Source organism: Aythya ferina, assembly GCF_964211825.1.
Source record: "Aythya ferina genome assembly, chromosome: Z".
NCBI lineage: Eukaryota > Metazoa > Chordata > Aves > Anseriformes > Anatidae > Aythya > Aythya ferina.
Genome location: NC_140299.1, coordinates 19,115,200 through 19,135,054, shown reverse-complemented (window position 1 = coordinate 19,135,054; position 19,855 = coordinate 19,115,200). Strand labels below are relative to the sequence as shown.

Sequence of the window (19,855 nt, the reverse complement as noted above, 5' to 3'; positions counted from 1 at the left end):
TTTATATACTCTATCTCTCCCATAAAACTGCTTGCCCAGACTTTTCCAGAATTGTTTCTTGTAAAGACAGTATTTAGAAATTATTTTAAAAGTTATTTTTGGGACAAAGCCATATGGAGCAATAATTGTCACCTATCCAAATTACCAGGAACATTTGGGACTTCCTGTCTAAACAATGGAAAATAAAGCCAGTGCAGATGTTCACACAAAGAGCCCTGCCACCCTGCTCCACACCCAGGGAAGGTAAGCACACCTCTGGACACAAGCATATATCTCCAAAATGCCTATTGCCATTGACGATGCCACAATGAAGATTACTCGTGAATGCTCATTTCTCTGAAGGCTTATGAAGACATCAGCTGTTTTTTGCCAGCTTTGCTATTCTCTTATACATAATTAAAAAAAAAAAAAAAAAAAAAAAAAAAAAAAAAAGTGGAAATGGCCAATTATAATTTGATAGCTAAACACATTTATTAATCTATTATATTGTGTTAATCAAGGTAGCTGTTCAAAGCCAAATGGATTCATGTGTTTATAACAGCTTAAATATGATCAGTGTTCAATCATTTTTTAGCATAATCATAGTCTGAAATGACTTTGCTGAATTTCTAGATCCATGTCTCAGACAGTTCTGTAAACTCACCATTCCTTGGATGTAATTCCTAACATTTAAATCTCTTGTGCTTGGGATAGCAGCTGCTTTAAAAATAATAGACAAGGGATTGTCGTATCTAATGGTGAATCTTAAAACTTGTTTGGGTTTCTTCTGTTGTCTGAAAACAAAATTGCAATTTGGAATTTAGTTTGAGTCTTGGAAATGTAAATAACTAAGGTCTATCAGGAAAACAGCAGTGGTCCTACACAATTAATGATTATAGCAAAATCAGGCTGGCTGCAATACTGTAAATAATCTTTATATGGCATCAGAATGTAGCTGGCTTGTGAGCCTTGCTGTTATGTATCTAAAATAAAACATGGATGAAAGTTATCTCTGTCTCTCAACATGAACATTTTTTCTTAGACAAACTAATCAGCAAGACCACCCAACTACTAAGTGAGATGAAAAGTCACTTCACAAGCAAAAAGTAAATTCCTTGTAGCCTCTTTTTTTTTCAGCAGCTCCTCATCCCTCACCATGTTCTTTAACATTGACCCATGAGAGGGAAGCGATGAATCCTGGTAGTGCTACAGAAGGTGAAGCACAGGGACGTACAGCATAAGCGACAATGTTCAACACAGAATGAACCAAAACAAGTTTTCAAAGTAAACACTTCATAACCTCTGGATCCACTCCTGTAAATTTTGGTATCTCCAGAAATTGCCAGCATTCCCTTCCCATCAAGATGGTGGCAGGAGTTTAACCTTCTGGCTTACAGACTGAGGACATTTCACACGTTTACATTGTTAAGAATTAATAATGCAACATGTTTTATTCTGCCATTAGAAATAAATCCAAGTTAATCTGAGAGCTACATGAGACATTATGTGCACAAAAATTCAAACAGCTTCATAGCATGACTCAAAAAAGTTATTGTATTTAGCAGCAAATTCAGGAGCCTTGCCTATACGTACTGGTAAGGATGCATACAGGATGGACAAGGCACGACAGTTAATATCTTGGGCACACAGCAGGTACCATCTTTGCTACAAAGAATTGATACTTGCCAAGATACATCACAGATTATGTCAGATAATACATAGCCTGTCTACAGGGCAAAATATGATATCTTTTGAACTGAGGTGTTTGCAAAGTGAAATTCTTCCAAGGTTGTTAGTATTAGGCAAAGGTTGCTAATTAACAATGAAACATACTGAGCATATGTATAACTATATACATATGTACGCTATATACACATATACGCATACACTTCATGATCTTCCATCACATGAGAAGTTAATTCAGAGCACTTAAAGGCAGCATCAAAGATGTCCACAAAGTTTTTGGCTTTTATAGCTTCACCTTTATGGTTGAAAGAAAGAGAAGTGAAGCCAGCTGGAAATAACTGAGCAGCAGAGCCTGGAAAAGCCAACCACACCCAAAGCCCTTCTGCTCCCTTGGAAGAAGCAGCCAGGGGGAATGGAAAACAGAGACAGTCCCCTTTACAGTCCTTTCCCAATCTGTGAGTTCTTTTCTCCCTGCTTTCTTTCTTCCATACAAGCAAAAGCTGCACCACTTGAGCATTGAGATTGATAGGGACATCCATGGATTTCCTCTGCCAATGCTGCAGCTGACCTACTCCACCAGTCACCCTGCAACATAGATCCCACCTGTCCCTTCATGTGCACTTCCAATAAAACTGGAGGAAAAGTTTATAATTACTACTTTATTCATTCTGCATGGAGGGCTTGCAAAAATATGTACCCTGGGGCTTAGTCATGACTGCTGTTTCAGACTCTGAGCTTCCTGCCTCTGTGCCAGGGGATGAGAGGGGCTTAGAAGGAAGTGCAGCACTCCAGAGGGTCCTACAGGATAAGTAGCAGATTTGAACTTCTCACTGGAGTTAAAACTTTTTATAGTATCATTTCTGCTCTCTGTCTGTGTCTAAATGTAGAATGGAGCAGCAAGAAATGGTCTTTCCCACAGCCACCTGGCTTAATCATGGAACAAGGCCAAGGGAAAGCCATCAGAGAAGAGCAGAGGATTGCATAAGGGGCTTTAGCGGTCCTTTCACACACTATTAAAAAAGTAAATTCCCAGAAGGTTGATTTTTCTACTTATGCCTCTCCACATGAATTCAAAATGAAGTTTTCCATGTGGCAGGGGAAACAGGCAGGACAGGAACCCAACTGCTCTCTGAATAGCAGCCATACCATGAATGATTACTTGCTATCTTCGTCTGTTGACAGAATGATTTGAGTTGATTTAAATAGCTCCCAGATGGCTGGCTTAATACATAAATCTAATATGCACCCAAGATACATCACCCTTTACTGATTTCTCAGTCTACCTGTCATTTCTAAGTAGTTCAGTTCTCAGGTCTGTTGTGCATGTTGGCTGAGAAACCATGTGAACTTTCACTGGACTGCTGCTCCTCAGGCCACCTCTTCCTATTACTAAGGTGAAAACTAACTGCTTCTGCCTGTTGATAATACTACTAATAATAAAACAGAATATTATCTTTGCTGTAATAGTTGTAGGAACAGAAACAGCATTTCACGTCTTCGTGTTCCTTGAATTCAGGGCTTAATGCCCTTTGAGACCTACCAGCCAAGTACCCAGGACCTGGATTCTGGAATGAAACTCAGCATCTGCCCATGGCATCATAGACCTTCCTTCTGACTCAGTCTGCATGCAAGAGGCAGGACTATGCATTGGACTATACTACAAGGTAAGGTTTTCTGGTCAGGTAGAAGAAGAAATAACTTGAAAATATGTTGTATTCAGCTAGAAGCACAATGCTGATGCAGAGTTCAGAAATATATTAAGAGAGATGGAATTTTGTACATCCTGATTTTGTAGTTCCTGAGGTATTTTCCACCAGATTTGCAAGTTCCAATGTACATCAATAGACAAGCATTGTTGGAACTTGAAAGTCTATTTGGAAACCACTAGATAAAAGTCAACTTACTCTCAGATCATCTGAATCTTCAAGACAGCTAATGTGCTTAAGATATGAAGATGTTACTGGAGCATAAACTTTTCATGTACTAGATTACATAGACTGAGAACAAACACAGCTTCAGAAAGCATGACAACAGTTTTATTAAGGGTAAAGCTTCTTCACAACTGTATAGCTACTGTCCATTTGACTACACAGCATGGAAACACCAGTCCAAAGAAGCGGTGATTTCTGATGTTCTTTAAATGAATTTTTGAAATTTAGCCCTATTTCCCTTGACTTCTAATCCATATCCAAGTTCGTTTCTGTATCTGTCCACTTTACAGCTTGTGCCCAATATCATTAACTACATCCAGTCTCCAGCATCCTGAAATAATGTGGAGGTCAGTGAGCTATACTCCACATTGTTCAATAATGAGATTAAGGAATTACTAGAAAGACATTCAAGTTACAGACATAAGAACAAGGTACTGCAAGATAAGGAAAGATGTGGATTTACACCACACAACTTGCTTCATGCGTCAAAGGAGTCTGTAGTAAATATGAAATAGTTATTAATGTTCTGCAAGAGCAAGGAGTAGAACAATGCACTCTGCACTCGTTGTGGGGTAATCCCACGTACATATGCACTTCTCACCCTACCTCACTTTGCAATAACTTCGCCTGAGTGCCCCCACTGCAAATTATCCACTATCTAGATCTTGGTCAGTCATAGACAGGGGATCTCAACTGATATTTTAAAAAGATCTCCTGCAGCACATTTAGTCCAACTGTGATTGGTGTGGCCCTGATTTACTTGTTCTAAAAAGAGAAATATTTGTAAATGCTGCTAGCCAAAAAGAGCAATTTACAAACAGCTGAGTTTACAGCTTTCTCTCTTGCTGGAGATGTCTTGGAAAGGAGTGAGGGATTTTGTATTTTCTATTATAAAAATATAGTTGGAAACCCAAGAGTAGCTACGTGCAAGATAGTACGTGCTTTTGTCTTGTCAAGTTTAAGCACTACAGATTTTGCTATAAGCTAAGTGTATGCCGTCCAAATCACTCATCTCAGGTTCTTACTACGGAAATGGTTCACTGATATCAATAACAGTTTAAGTATCTGTGTTCATCTCAGAACCAGAAATACTTGGCTTGTATCCTTGTTTTAATTATAAAGTTAAATCATTTAAACCTTCATAACATGAGAGTCACTGAGAGCTTATTTTCTTCTTGATAAGCTCTCATAAGTCAACAACATCAGTGGAATTTAGAGAAATTAATCATAAGGGGGAGAAGCCCCAAGAACCTGTGTTCTTGGTCTAAGAGGCTTCACAAGAGGAAATGGTACCTAACTCTGCTCATGCTGTGTGTTGTTCATCAAGGGCAGGATGCAGTCTTAAAATACTCCATCACCATGGAATACACATCTCACTTCAGCATGCCAGTCAATCATACAGTGTAATCCTCATTTCTGAAAGACAGACCCATGTTAAAATCAGCTTTCTCAGTCATTTGGAAAATGCAGCCTCACTACCTCTGATTGACCAGAGGCAATTTAAAGAAGCTGGGCATGCTGTTTACCCCTCTCCAGGGAATGCCAGTGTTCACATTATATATGGGTCCTATGTTAGCACTCTCTTGTGCTAACATAGCTCCAAAGACTGATGCAACTGCATGGAGAATCATCTGCATGCACACTAACATAAACCTTTAGATATAGGATCCCATGCACTTATTTTAAAAAGAGCTGCCTTGGTTGGCAGTGATGAATTTGAAATACAGCAACCTAGCAAGAGCTGTTGAGTGGCACCCAAGTGCAAGGATGGGCTGATGAGGGCTTTCTGCTTATGGAAGCAGAGGGGGACAGCATTTGATTATGAGGAGACCCTGTTTCGTGTCTTTCTTTTACATAAAAATGTTTTCACATAATAGACAGAAATGCAAATTGTTTTCAAGAAACATATGAATGAGTTTTAAGTTGGGGAGAAAGGGGAGAACACCATTTTAGTGATCAAATCACCATAGTATCTGGAGAGTTTAAGTTAATGTAGATATGGCACGTCTAAGACTCATCTGACTTAACCCATATTTATATTGAAATAACTCCAGAGAAATTCCTGCTGATTTACACCAGCTTTACAGAGCCCAGCCCCCAGACTGGGAATGTCACCCTGTGTCCCAGTGTCACAACAGCCAGGATTTCCAACAAAACGTGGTGCATCCTGACCAGGGAAGTCGATGGCAGTCTAAAAGAAAATGACAAGCTCTGCACAAACACATTAACTGAACCAGACATTAGCAGGGAGGCTACTTCTCATGAAACAATTAGAGCCCAGTGGAAAAAAACACAACGTGCTTCATAATTTCCACCCAATTTCTATGCAGTTGGGAGTGCCTCACGTCCAAAGAAAATTGTGCTATAATCACCCAGCCTTGTGTGGATGTCATGCCCTCTAACACATGCAAACACCTTATCGAGTTATCCCAGCGTATCCTTTCAAGGACTCTGGAGGCAGCTGCCACCCACGACGGCTCTCACTGCCTGTAGCATTCCAGGCTCTCACACCTCCCTTAATACAGTAACAAAGACAGCTTGGCTGCCATGCAGCCTACAGCCTGCTATTACAGCTGCGAAACAGCTAACTTTGGCAGCCATATATCATTAAGGCTTTGTTTAAGAAACTCTCAGAATAGCTTTTCACCGCGAAGCTGCTAGCGTTGTGCTCGCGAACCGGCACAAAGGAGCGCAGCATCGAGTGTGCTGCTGAAAGTAGTGGCTGGTCTTTGGAGGTGATCAAAGGAAAATGGAAACCAAACCACCTCCATGTGCTTATGCCACTAGTAATCACTTAGCAATAGCTCCTCCCTGGATGCCCAGGGTTTGCAGGTCTCAAATCAGTAAGTGCATTTGGGCTCTTCTCATTTTCAGATACTAATAAGGGACCAGAGGAGCCCAAGTTAACGGCTGAAAGTCACTGGGCTGAAGGCAAATTGTTCTGAAATGGGACAGAAGTAATGCATGTTGAAACCTGGGACTATTTACACAGCAGGGCTCTGCTGGTTATTGCCTTCAGGATACTACCCTTCCCCCATTTCTCTCCCCCCTCTATAAAATCCTTTTGTCCTTTAGTGGCGGTGGCAGGTAGTCATCATAGAGAAAATGGGCCAGATACAACAATCCAGTTACAGCAAACAAAATTCTGCTTGCACTGAGTACACTAACGATGATGAGGCTCAGTACAGGTGCATCCTTGCTAGGATAGGATTTTCTACCAGCACTTGTTTTGCAGGAGGTGAGTGATGGCAAAAGTGAGCCAGGGCTAGAAGCACACAAGTGACAGCCCACTGCTTCCCTGCTGGATCAGCTCCATGGGTTGCAGAGCAAAGGGGTGGCTAGGGCAGTGGTCCCAGCTTCTCCACCCTCTCCAGACTGTGACTTGCTCCCCTGCAGTCAGAAGAGAGATTTCTCTCTCTTCTGGTCCTTTTTTTTATGTGTTACATACATACTTGTATGCTGCGCATGTGAGCAAGTGCAACTTTTCATAACCCAGTCCAGACATTGTTAGGAATAAAATCAACAGTGACCATAAACAAAATAACAATCTTATACTGGGGAATTCCTGTAATTGCAGTTTTCCCCTGACTTGGAAGATCATCTTTCATCTACAGGCCTCAGGGAGAGTGGACTTTCTTTTCTGCGTTTAGATTCGTGCTCCTTTGCATCTGCATTTTGCATTCCCTGACACTGTGTGTAGAAAGGGCTGAAGCAGTAAGTGTTTCATTTGGACTCTTCTCAGCTTATCTTCTCATCCTATTCTTAAGGAGACATTTATGAAATACAAGCAACTGCTTAAATAATGATAAATGTATAAAATACAACACAGAGGTTTTAGGAAATGCCAGAAATGAGGTTTCTTTTACGGTCTTAATTTGATCCCATTTGCTTTAGTCTTTAATCAATGATGACATTTCTGTTACATTTCTGTTACAGGATCGCTTTCCTGATAATTACTAGCTGTCACTGCAGCCTTTAGGTTGACACTACAAAAGAGACTTGGATGCACGGAGGGGATTAAGATTGAAAGAAAAGGCTGAATTTACGTCCCAGCTCCTGATGTCTGCTGTACGGCTTTCTTACTTAAACATTGCTGAGTCTATCAGTACCTGGTTGTTCCCTAGAAAACTCTAGAGGGGAAGCAACATCCCTGGTGGTTGACAGTGAATCTGTCATCAGAATCTGGTCACAGCCTGCCAGAGGTGTAACTCTGCCTGACCAAGCTTTCTGGGCACAGAGTAGAGGGCAGGAAAGTGGAGCTGGAGGAGGTGTGAAGGTATCACTGCCTCTTCTGGCTTCAGCTTCCTCTAAGGCCAGCTTGCAGTGATAATGGCAGCATGTGCTGCAATCACTATAGGAGAGGATCTCTGGCAGCCCTGCATCCAGGCTCTGCCTCAGATCAGTGCCAGAGGTGAGGGAAGCACAGCTAGAGGCCATTTATACAAGGGTCAGAATAAGCAACCTGCCTGCATCAATTTTGTGGCCAAAATGAATCCAGTGGTTGAATCCAAACACAACATTTGGGTTCATCTACCTCAAGACAACTCACTGCACCTCCCTGCCTAATTTATTCATATTGCAGTAAATGAAGCAGGTTGTTTGACACAAGAAGTCAAAGTTATTTTGTGATCCTAGTGCATACTGCACGTCAACAGTCAGTGGTACCTCAAGGAGTTCATCAGTACCCCTGCTGCCTTCACAAAAGTCACCACAAAAAATATCAACACCTCTTCAAAGAGTCATAGAATGATAGAATCACTAAGGTTGGAAAAGCCCTCCAAGATCATCTGGTCCAACCATCGCCCTACCACCAATGTCACCCACTAAACCATGTCCCTAAGCACCACGTCCAACAGTTCCTTACACACCCCCAGGGACAGTGACTCCACCACCTCTCTGGGAAACCTGTTCCAATGCCTAAAAACAAAGCAGATTACAATAAAAATAGTTTTAAAGACCTTTGGTTGTGGTATGAAAATACAAACACATGCAAAGACAGGGAACATCTAGCAAATGTCCATTCTTTGCTTGTTTGTTTGTTTTTAATAAAAATTATAATACTACCAGAATAACCTGCTGAGGCCTTCATCTCCCAGCCCAAAGTGCCAGATTGATTTGACTGCTGAAGAAAAGAGGTACTGTTCCAGAGCAGATAGGATACTGTGACATTGCCTCTTCATCGTTTTCTCCTGAGAGAGAAAGCTACATGGGGAAACTCTCCTGTCTGCCAAAAGTCACTGTGCTAGAGTCATGGCAAGCCTGAGTTTGGGACACTGTCTGGAAGTTGGCAAAATTCATCAGATTCATAATGTTAAGGATTTAACCCACTGGCAGCATTTCAGCTCCTTTAGATTTGCATGTTAGATAACTGGGACTCTTGAGCATCACAGAAATGTCTTCAAAGACACACATATTTTAATTAGGTTCCTGCTGATTTAGGAAAATATGTGTTTTCCATTTGTGGGCAGAGCAAGTGCAAAACAGTGAAATCAGACAAGTACTATCAGTGGGATCAGTAAATTAACCTTTCTGAGGGTGGAGCGCTCTGGAAGACATGGTGGAGGTTAATAACCTTCCTCCGTGATGCTCTTCTCTTGATCACTCTGTGCTAGCAGTTTGCTCCTGCAGTGCACAGTGAAGACAGCAGTAGGGACAGCTGCCAGATGGTAATGGACCAGTACTCTGAGCCTTTCAAAGTCTGTTTTACCCTTCAGCAGGAGCTGAGAGAAGGTCTCAAAAGCAGAGGAGGAAATGGTGGCACTGAGGGTGCCTGAATATTAACGCACTGATCTCATTCCTTACACAATATACAGATGGTCTGATATGTGCCACCAAGTCCAAATCTAAATACCTGTGAATGGTAAGCATTCACAGAGGGACATGATTTTGGTAAAAAAAATAAAAAATAAAAAATAAAAAAAAATTGGTCCAAACTAATTTATCCAAGGCAACCTGTATGTGAAATTGTTCACAATAAAAAGAGATTTGGTTCCCCAAACTATCTCAAAACCACAATGGAATACCATCATTTGTGGTTTTGGCTGTATAGGTATAGATAGCCATGAAGAGAGTCCCAGCTTCTTAAAGAGAAATCCAACTTCACAGGAAGACAGTAAAGGAAACAAAGTTTTCTAGGGTTAAAAATCAAGGGTGTATCTTAGTTGAAGGAACTCTCTGAAATTCAAAGTACCAGGGCAATTTCCCACAAGCTGGAAAGAGGAAGGTCTCCAAAATCTTGACCCCATATATATTACAAGAAATGCTGCATTTGGCATTGCTAATACTAAGTTAGATTAAGCATCCAGGTAACAACTGATCTGCTTCATCAAGGAGGGATTATTCCTACTGCAGCTAGGTTTAATAAATGCTACATTTAATAAAATTTTAATTGCCAGCCAAATATGACCTCCATCTTCAACATGTTGCAGACAATAACATGCTGCTTGGTAGCATCTCTTCTGTGACCACCACACCTACAGGAGTAGAACCTCATTTTAAGGAGTGAAGCCTGCATTTCTGGAAGCAGCAATATCATAGGGGGGAAGGGCAGAAGCCATGCTGCAGGTCTCCCTGAACTCTCAGGAGGTGGGAACTCTGCTTCCTTGCTGTAAAGGACTAAAGACCCAGTCCTTGGATTTAATGAAATTAGGAGTGTGATGGGCATTACTGTGTGCGTCAATTGGTATTGGAGGATCTCTGTACTTGACAGGTGGCCAGATGTTGGATTACATCTAAATTCAGAAATTTTCTCATTATATTTGTCCCAAATAATTTTTAAAAATCTGAAAGAAAATTACAGGCTGTATCCTGACTCTCAGAGGTTGCAGCACTTGGCACAAGCACAGCATTTGTGTTGTATTCAAAACTTTCTGCTTGAAGAAGACAAATATCTGCTGAATGTGCCCAGGGTCCTGAGAGAGCACACCCAGAAGTGAAGGCTGCTCTGTAAATGGGGAACTACTAGGGAAAAAAAACATTGCCCCCTTTCTGGTCTGAGCAGGGTAGGTGCCCTCTAGCATCCCAGTACCATGATGGCCTCCTTTTCCCTCTCCCTCTGGGGGTGCAGGCAGGGCTGTCCCATGGACCCTGCTCCATCAGCTGCTCCACCACCCCTGCAGGCATTGTGTGCCTATGGCCTGTGCCCAGAGAAAATGTGCTGGGTCTCCTCTCTCAGAGGGAGAAGCCCAGGACAAGTATAAGACCAGCACCTCCAAAAACCAGGAGGGAGAGAGGATACAAAAGGGTGTCTTGAAAGGCAGTGCTGGGAAAAATCCAAGTCAATGTGAAAGCCTGAAATGAGGTTCATGCCATGTTGCTCAGTGACTGCATTTCAGTGCTAACCTCAGTCGTGCTGCTGAGGGAGCAGAGATACATCAGAGTAACATGGGAGAAAGCCTTCCTCATCAGAGCTCACCTGCCTCTGCAAACTGCACACCCTTTTTCTCTGCTGTTTTCCAGCCAAAGCGAAGGACAAGGAAGCTGGACAATGCCAGAAAGATAATCTCTTATGGGTCTTTTATTACACGGCACACACAGCGGATCACATCCTAACATGGATTTTCTTTTTTCTGTCCCCAGTCTGTTTTCCTTCCCTGAATGTGAAAGCTATGAAATCAACAACAGATGACAAGTGGGTTTAATTTGTGAAGTAAGAGGAATGTAAGCCTATCTGAGTAGTTAACAATTAACAGTTCCAGACTGAAAACAGGATTTTGTTCATTTCAGAAAACACCTGGGGCCATTTGCTTTGCACTAATATATACAGAGATCTGGAATGTACCACCTTATTATCCTGGTGCTTATCAGTACATGCACAAACGTTCACATGCAGAGTAAATCCAGTTATGTCTGGATGCCTTTCTCCTTTGCTTTATGCAATTATGCTGTTTAGTCATGAACCACAGACCTTCTAATTAAGGCTCAAGGTCAGAAAAAGTGGGATGGAAAGTGACCAGACTTCTAGCTAAAGGCCTCTAAAGCTGTCGGTTGTTTATGGGAATTGCAGGGCACTTTCCCGAAGGAACTAGATTGACAGGTCTAGTATTAACAGAACAAAGTTAATTCCTCTAATTTCTCCTGCATTCTTTGCAGGCAGTTTCCTCTAACCGTGGAATTAAAGGTCACACACTAGCTCCCTCCTGCACTACCTTAGCCATGCCCTACCAGCAGTGAGCCCCAGGTCCGGATGGGGGAAGCAACCATGCTCAGCTACTCCAAGAGCCATCAGCTCTTTAGCATCTTGATCTGTTGCTCAAAATGATACGGCATGTTTTACTTGCTTCATGTGTTACTGGTGGTTTGGTTGGCATAAAAATAAATAAATACATAAATAAAAAGTGTGAGAGAGAGATTGCTTGGAAACCTGACATTTCTTTATCCAGTCTTACATCTCAAACAGAAAAGTTTTCCCCATGAAGTTCAAGGGTCTGCCACCGAGCTGTGCAGTTTCTGATAGCTGGTGACCTCCTACAGTTCCTGTAGCCTCTCAGTCTCCAGCATCTCAGCCTTCTGAGGAACCTTCTTGCCATGGCCCCTTGGCTCCATCTCCTCCTTCAATTTACTGGAGGCCAGGCATAGGGACCCTTTGCCATGTTCTGCAGAATTCAGCAGGAAATTGCCTCTTCCTTTTGCAGGTCCTGGGGCACACATCATATAAAGAGCCTCCAGTGCTTTGGCATTGTGATGAATGAGGATTTTCCTCATGAAAGGCAGCAGCAGAGAGACAACAGACTTAGTTCTGCCTTAGTTATACAATATATAGAAAGAGAGAAGTAATATCCTGATAAATGTTAACAGATGGGATTCCTCATCTACATCATTTTAAGGGATTTCAGTATCTTTTTCCTAGGTTGTATACATCACCATATTCAGCTTACTATCATGGGATGACCTTCATTACCTAAAAAACAGGCCATGCGGAGAGGAACTCCTTTCATATCCTGCTGTCTAACCCCAGGTCTTCCTTTTAATGGACCTCATAGGAGGAAGGTAAGATAATTTCAGAGGGCAAGGGTGGAATGTGCTTCACACTGGGGCTTGACCTAGAGCTATGGCTTGTGGGGTGCAGAGAGGTGGTCTCCCAGCAGCATCCCCTGCTTTGCCCCTCCAGCCAGCCAGCGCTATAAAGTCAAGGCAAGGAGCAGAGAAAGCTGAGATCAAGTTACCTTCTCTCTGTTCAAGGGAACACAGGGAGTTTCTGCTTCAGGTGGGTTTGGGGACATGGGCTGACCAAGGACCAGACAGACTTCTGCCTTCCCTCCAAACCTTTTGAGTAACATTGGTTCTCAGAGGGAAGGAAAAGTAATCCTAATGATGGAAAGAAAATAACAAGAGAAGACTGGCTCTAGATATGGTAGGCCTCCGCAGTCCAATGCCTGCCAATTTTTATTTATTAATTTATTTATTTTTTCCAAAAGACCTTTACATAATAATGAGAAAGAACAGAATTGGTCTCAGCTGTGTCCCATGTCTAGCAATACGCCTTGTCATGTCTAAATAAACTGGCAGCTGACATTTTAGCTGTTCTTAGCCATGGGGTTTCCAGAAAGCAAAACATTTATTTTTTCCACTTCGTGTGCATGTGTATGTTAACATCCTCTTCAGAGAAACTGCAAATGAAGTGCAGAAACAGACACACAAAAAAATAAATAAATAAAATAAACTGAACTTGGGAAAAACAGGCTCATGGCTGAGGGCAATGTGTTTCCACAGGGGAAGATGTGAGTTGGGGTTCCATAGTTTATTTGTTGAAAAAAACAAAACAAAACAAAACAAAACAAAAAAACCCACTCTCAATGTCACAGCTATACCTTGATTTAGTGATGGGCACCTCGCCTTTCATCATGCCAGCTTTCTCTCTGTGGCTTTTCTCGTGGTTTAGATGAGCTGAATTATTCTCCAGCATGGAAGTGCAGTGTTTCTTCATCCAGGTGAGCTCAAGTGCCTAAAACAGCAGCTGGACTTTCTTTGCCTTTCACTTATCTTCCTCTCTCCAGGTCCAGATCCTTCCCTCTGCTGAGAGTAGTGCCACTTGCCATGGCTGTCCCTCAGCCAGATTAAAAGACTTCAGTCAGCACCTCAGTTGAACACATTTTCATGCCCACTGATGGATGTTTGTCACTCCGGGGAATGCTACAGAGCAGATGACAACTCAAAAGCATCAGATCTTGGAGCCTGCCCAGGTCTCAGTTAAGCAGCCAACTCCCTAGACCCACTTCCATGAGCATTTCTGAGATGTCATGTTCTCTTAATTGCAGGGAGTTTTGGAGTTAAGGCGAGCTCTGGTGTCCTTCCTCTGAATTAGGACTGCTATTCATGTGCCCTGGACACCAAAACTGGCCCAGCTTCTTCTTCACTGAGTTTTGGAAGACACAGCAGTGTAACATAATATCTCCTTCCACAGGTTTTCTCAGGAATCTTACAAGCAGATCTCTCTGGACACAAATAAATTTGTCAGTCTGTCTGTGGGATTTCTTTCACTAAGTGAAACTGCATGTGGGACTTTATATCTTTGTCATTGACAAAATATTCTTGGGTCTTCTCCCTTGCTCATCAGAAAAGGAAAACCTAAAAGCAAAGACTATTTCAAATGTGATTAATGGACTAGTCTTTTGATGTAATGCCAAAATCTCGGCTGCTCAGAGCAAAATTTGGTCACATGTATCTTGAATTACTCCCCCCGTCCCTCCCTTGTCTGTGATTACACTCTTTTGAAAACAAGTTGTAGCTAATTCTAATCAGAATTTCTCTGTCCTTTAAAACTGTCACATTTTGTTGTTGTTAATTGCAGGGGTCTCAAAAAAGTATTTGGTCTTGTCCTGTTATAGCTGTGGGACATGTGCTGCTTGGTTAAAGAAAGAAGCTCATTCCTAAATTCGGTCGTTATTTTTTGATTTACTTCTTGCATGTTTATGTTTGAATTAACTTTACTTTAAAGGAATGATTTTTTTTTCTTCCTTCTTTTTTCACGGATGAATTATAATAAGAGTGACCTGATGAAAAGCAGTAGAATGGAACAAGAGAAAAAAGGGTCTGGCAGGCACAGCATATGGAAAATAAACCTGACCTCTTGCTTAGTGGGGCCAAAGTTAATGGTTATAGACAGTCTTTGTTCATGGAACATGTTCTCCTGCTCTGAAGAAAGCAAGCAATTGTTCTGCTAAATTAAAACTTAATGTGAAATAAACAGCCTTTTTTACGGGAAGAGAATTCCCTGTTCTGCAGAGTCCCCCCAGTCAGCAAGGAATCACTTGCAGAAATCCTGACTCCTGCAGGCTTCGTGTCTTTCTGCTGGACCACAAAATAATGTCCAGGACATCTGCTATGGCAATGATACCTAATGTAAAGTGAGATTTTTATGTATGTATGTATGTATGTATTTATTTATTTATTTCAAGGGGAAAATAAATGAATCCCACAGAAAGAGGGTGAGTGCACACAGCACCCTCATTCCCTACTGCTTTGTCCACATTGTGTGTCAAAACTCTGATCACGGAGTGAAAATTCCTGGGCACAATGACAGGACCTGTCACTTCATCCCTCATCTGTGTTGGGACAATGTTGTAAAAAGCTAACACAAGCCACCGAGCACTCCAGCTGATAAGGAAGACCTTTGATCTTTCTTTGGTGTTTTCTGGGAATGCTCACTTCTGAACCATGCTTAAAATGGGGGCAGCATTGGGGCACCTCTCCTTGAAGCATATTAACATATTGACCTCAGCGCCTTTGTCCCAGAGTCAGAAGTATGATATGGCTAATGAGTGGGATCAGCAACAAAATACCAGCCCTGGGCTGGAATAAAGGAACAATGTCATATTGCCTGTTTGATATTCCATAAGACCTATCCTGGCAGCAAGATAGGGAGGACCAGCTGTCATTTCAAAGGCAAGGAACTACTTCTGAGCTGTAGAGTTTTCATTTCTACTTTCTATACATCTTTTTCTCAGGAATTTCCTCATGAAGATGCACAGCTTCTCAAGTGGATAAAAGATTTCATATGATAGGGCATTAACCACACATCTTAGAGAATTAGCCTGAAAGCACATTAATCCCACCATTAAAAAATATGCACTTTTTTCCCAGTGTAAATCCATCTAGCCTCAACACCTAGACATTAAGTCTTCTTAAGCCTCTGCCTGATTAAATATCTCCATAGTAGCTGATACCCTCTCTGTATGATAACATGCAAACTGATCAGTCACCTGCTTAAGTTCTCTTTGATAAGCTAAATCGTTTGATTTGCCCTTCATAACTTCATAACTAAGGTAACCTCAGCCATTCTTCCTGCTGATCCCGATTTTTTCCTTTCCCCTTAAGATGTGGACACAGGATCTGGACACAACCCTGTAACTGGATAGCCTTTCCCCACTCCCTGTACAAAGTGAGCAACTTTGTTTAGTCTTACTGCATCCAGCTACTTGGATCCTGCATAAAAATACAGGGCTGCATCTTGCTGGCAGGTGGATCTTGTTAGCTCCAGCTAAGATGTGAGAAGAGTTCGTTTCTTTGAAAGAGAACAAACAAGCGGCTCGGACAGAGGAGATCCATGCAGAAGAACCCCAGCCAAGTTTGGAGAGAAAACTCTGGCTGCAGTTTGTCTTATTATTGTTGTTGTTTGAATTGCAAATAAAGGCCAGGAAGGAGGCAAGTTTGGACTATGTACAGAATGTGAGTACTCTTTTTAGAGCCGGTGGGAACATTGCCTGCTCACCCCCACACACAAATACACACACTCAACTTTCAGGCTTCTCTATCCCTGCAACAGAGGAGTATGATGAGCCACTTGCAACGGAAAAGACAAAACTCCATATGCAGATAAAGAAATACTGGTGACTTGAAAAACAAAGACTTTATCTGGGGATAAATATAGGTTGTACTTAATGTACAGGCACGTGAGGTGCCTGAAGTTGTCACACAGGAATGTACAAATCACACATAATTCTGCTCCTTTGGCAGAACTGGAAGAGCTGGAGGGCAAATATAATGCCTGCAACAGAGATGGCCAGGCAATGCAGTTCTCACTTCGAGAGGATTGCCCTCTTCTAATGATGTATGGAATGGTCATCTATCAGAGTTATCATAATATTGATATCACAGAACAGGGCTCCACTGCATAAGTACAGGCAGATGGCCATAAATATGCAACAAGAACAGGATTAAGGAGAAAAAAACCACATGTATTATCTTAATACAGAATGACAGCTCGCCACACACATGTGCACACACACAGCCTTCCAAGCTTGTCAATACAGCTCTTTGGGATGTTAACTGTTGAGGATCTGAACATTTCTGTTCCACAGTAATCCCACAGAAAAAAAAAAAAAAAGAAAAAAAAAAAAGTTACGTGGTGCAATACCCATAACAAAATCTTCTGACCTGCTTCAAAACAAGCAATACGTAAACCTCATGAAGAAAAACTAATACAGTATGAAAAAGTCCAAAGACCAGGGGGTGTTTAATTTCCCAGGGCTTTGATGAGTAAATTTTCCACTCTCCACAGTGCAGGTCAGGAACCCATGTCCATTCCAAAGTGAACACTATTGTTTTCTGATCTTTGAACCCTAACACCTGTCAGTGCCACATTCCCAGGGGACAGGACTGGGGCTGGTATTTCTGTTTAACAAAGAAAATATTTACAGACTGATCACTCCCTGAGCAACATCCATCCTGTTAACTGCTAGAAAAGTAATTTAAGTGCAACTGAAAGATATTAGGGAAATGCTGCAGATCTGAATGTAATCAGATGTCTTTTCCTGTTGCTCTAGAGATATCTGAGATAACTCCACTTACACTGGATAGCTACACCGGATTTATGTGAGGCAGCTGAGAGAAAGGTTTAGCCCCAATAACTGGAAATGTAGTCCAATTCTTATTAAAGCTTCAGGAATTCATCTTTCAAAAGCAAGTTTCCATGACACCTTATATTTTGTCATAATTCTTTGTTTGTACAGAAGAAGGCTGAAACAAGAGTTTTCTATAAACAAGGAAGTGGCCTAACTCTCTCCCTCGTGCAGGAAAAGCCAGAAAAGGACATCTCCAAAGCCAGTTGTTCCCTGGAGCATGCCAAACTCCCACCCCCTTTCAAAAGCAAGCAAAGCCTTTGGCTCCCCTCTCCTGCGGATCTGCACGTAGAGCAGGACATCCCCCAGGAGGAGGGCGGGAACCCGTGGGGCTGTCCTGGCTCCTGGTCCCTCCCTGCATCTCTGCAGCTCCGCTGGGCTCTTCCCTCCCCAAGCACCCCACTGTGATGTTCCTTGCTGTGGGTGGGTGTCAAAAGGGAGAGTCCCCTGCAGGGTCTGGGCAACGTGGTGCTGGGTCAATGGGCAGGACATGTAGCACAGAGCTTCCTCTCCCAGCAGGGCTCACTCACAAAGCCTGACTTCATGTTTTGGCTCTCTGCAGGAAAATATCTCTCATCTTTAGGGTGGTGAGGCAGTAGCACAGGCTGCCCAGAGAAGCTATGGATGCCCCATGCCTGGAGGTGTTCAAGGCCAGGCTGGATGGGGCTTCAGGCAACCTGGGCTGGTGGGAGGTGTCCCTGCCCATGGCAGGGGGTTAGAACTGCATGGTCTTTAAGGCCCCTTTCAACCCAAGCCATTCTGTAATTCTATAATCACCTGCACAACAGCTTGGCCAGCAATGACCTGCAGACATACAGGTCAAAGGGCAGACAGGCACAGCATTCACTAATAACCATTTCTTTAGGCAGCATCTGATGCCACTGGATCAGTCTGTGGTCACAGATAATAAGAGCTAAGGCTTCCTCTAATAAGGCTTAGGTAACACTTTCTGGGCACATCTGAGTGAGATCCTGGTTTTTTCTCTGAGTCATGGTAGTAGGCAGCCCTGCTTGTTACTTTGACATAAATAAAGGTCACATTTGAGAGAAAAGAACACCTGAAGCTGCATGAGGAGTTTGGCAGGTTGGTGGTTGAACTGAGAGATTTGCATTTAACTTCCACCAGCTAATGAAACACTACCTCAGCCAGGTAATTTCCAATGCTTTCTCATCTGTGGCCAAAGTAGAAGCTCGATCAATAAACAGCAGGAGCTGCTTTTGGCACAGAGGTGCCAGAGCTCACTTGCAGTTAGGACAACAGGCTGAAGATGTGATCGCTGAGTAATAACACTAGCTCTGTTGGCTTGTGATGCTCCACCCTGCGTACCTCTGTTAGCTATTGTGTCAATGTTGCCATTAGTTTCTATACCTCAAGGTCAGGTCAGCTTGTAATTAGCAAGCAACTAGCCTGAAGGGAAAAGACAACTACAGTGGTTCAGTAATAGGGATTTGTGTTGGCCAAATATATTGTAGGAAAATCTTAATTTTGTGATTGTTACCTTTCTGTACAGGTATTGATTTTCACTAATTAGATTGGTATTTAAATTACTGACTAAGAGGTTTGTGGCAAATGGCTGTTAAGTCATAGCTATTTCTGTAACTGGCTCTCTGGGAGTACTGAAAAGCAAGCTGTTCAGATCACACGATCCTGTTATATGTCCTGATTGGATAAGCAGCAGTCTGATGATCGGGTTTCAGTAGTACATGTTCATGACTCTTACCCTGAAATCTCATTTCTGCAAATTATCTGCAATATCCTCATAAGGTGGGATGTACAGCAGAAATCATATTCACTAAAATATTTAGAGGATGCACATATACAACTTACAGCCTCTTGCCTAGAAGGCATTCATCTTTGTTTAATGCAGAAAGGAGCAGACATAGAGGCTTCTCCACTGAAGAACTTTCTGCTTTGCCAGCCCTCTTGGGGCCACCTTGATGAGTAGTAAGAACTCACTCTCCAAGTAAGTTCAGACTGTGGCTTCTTGACAAATCTTGTCAGCATCATGGCTAATTGATGCAAATTGCAGTGTGGGTTTCATGCTAAGGCTGCCTCTGTCTGTGGGCTGGTATGAGGTTAAAGGTATGCTCATCAGATGTTGTAACCCTAGTGTAAGCTTAACTGTGCCATGAACACCCAGATGTGGCCTGCTGGGCATGCTTTCTCATCCACACAGATCATTTAATTTTGTGTTCATTTTCACCAACAATGACTTGAGCTCTAAGTCAAAGCAGAATTTGGTGGTATTTTACAGCTTTAAAGCCCTTCAACTGATTAAACTAGATGTCTCGATATGCATACAATTATAAATGTAGCGTCTTTTCTTTCAGCAATCCTGATATGGGAACAAGAGAAATTGTTGGATGAATATTATGTTTTCACATTTTTAATTATGATCTTTCAACTTTTCATTTTGTTTTG

The 19,855-nt window shown here is 42.2% G+C and overlaps 1 long non-coding RNA gene across 1 annotated transcript in view; it reads right to left on the bottom strand.

Moving 5' to 3' along the window:
- Positions 1–19,855, bottom strand: part of LOC311427439 — a 46,596-nt gene that overhangs the window by 9,929 nt on the left and 16,812 nt on the right. Inside the window, exon 4 of the long non-coding RNA XR_014687361.1 lies at positions 13,406–13,727. This is a non-coding gene — a long non-coding RNA (uncharacterized lncRNA). The remainder of the gene's footprint in view (positions 1–13,405; positions 13,728–19,855) is intronic.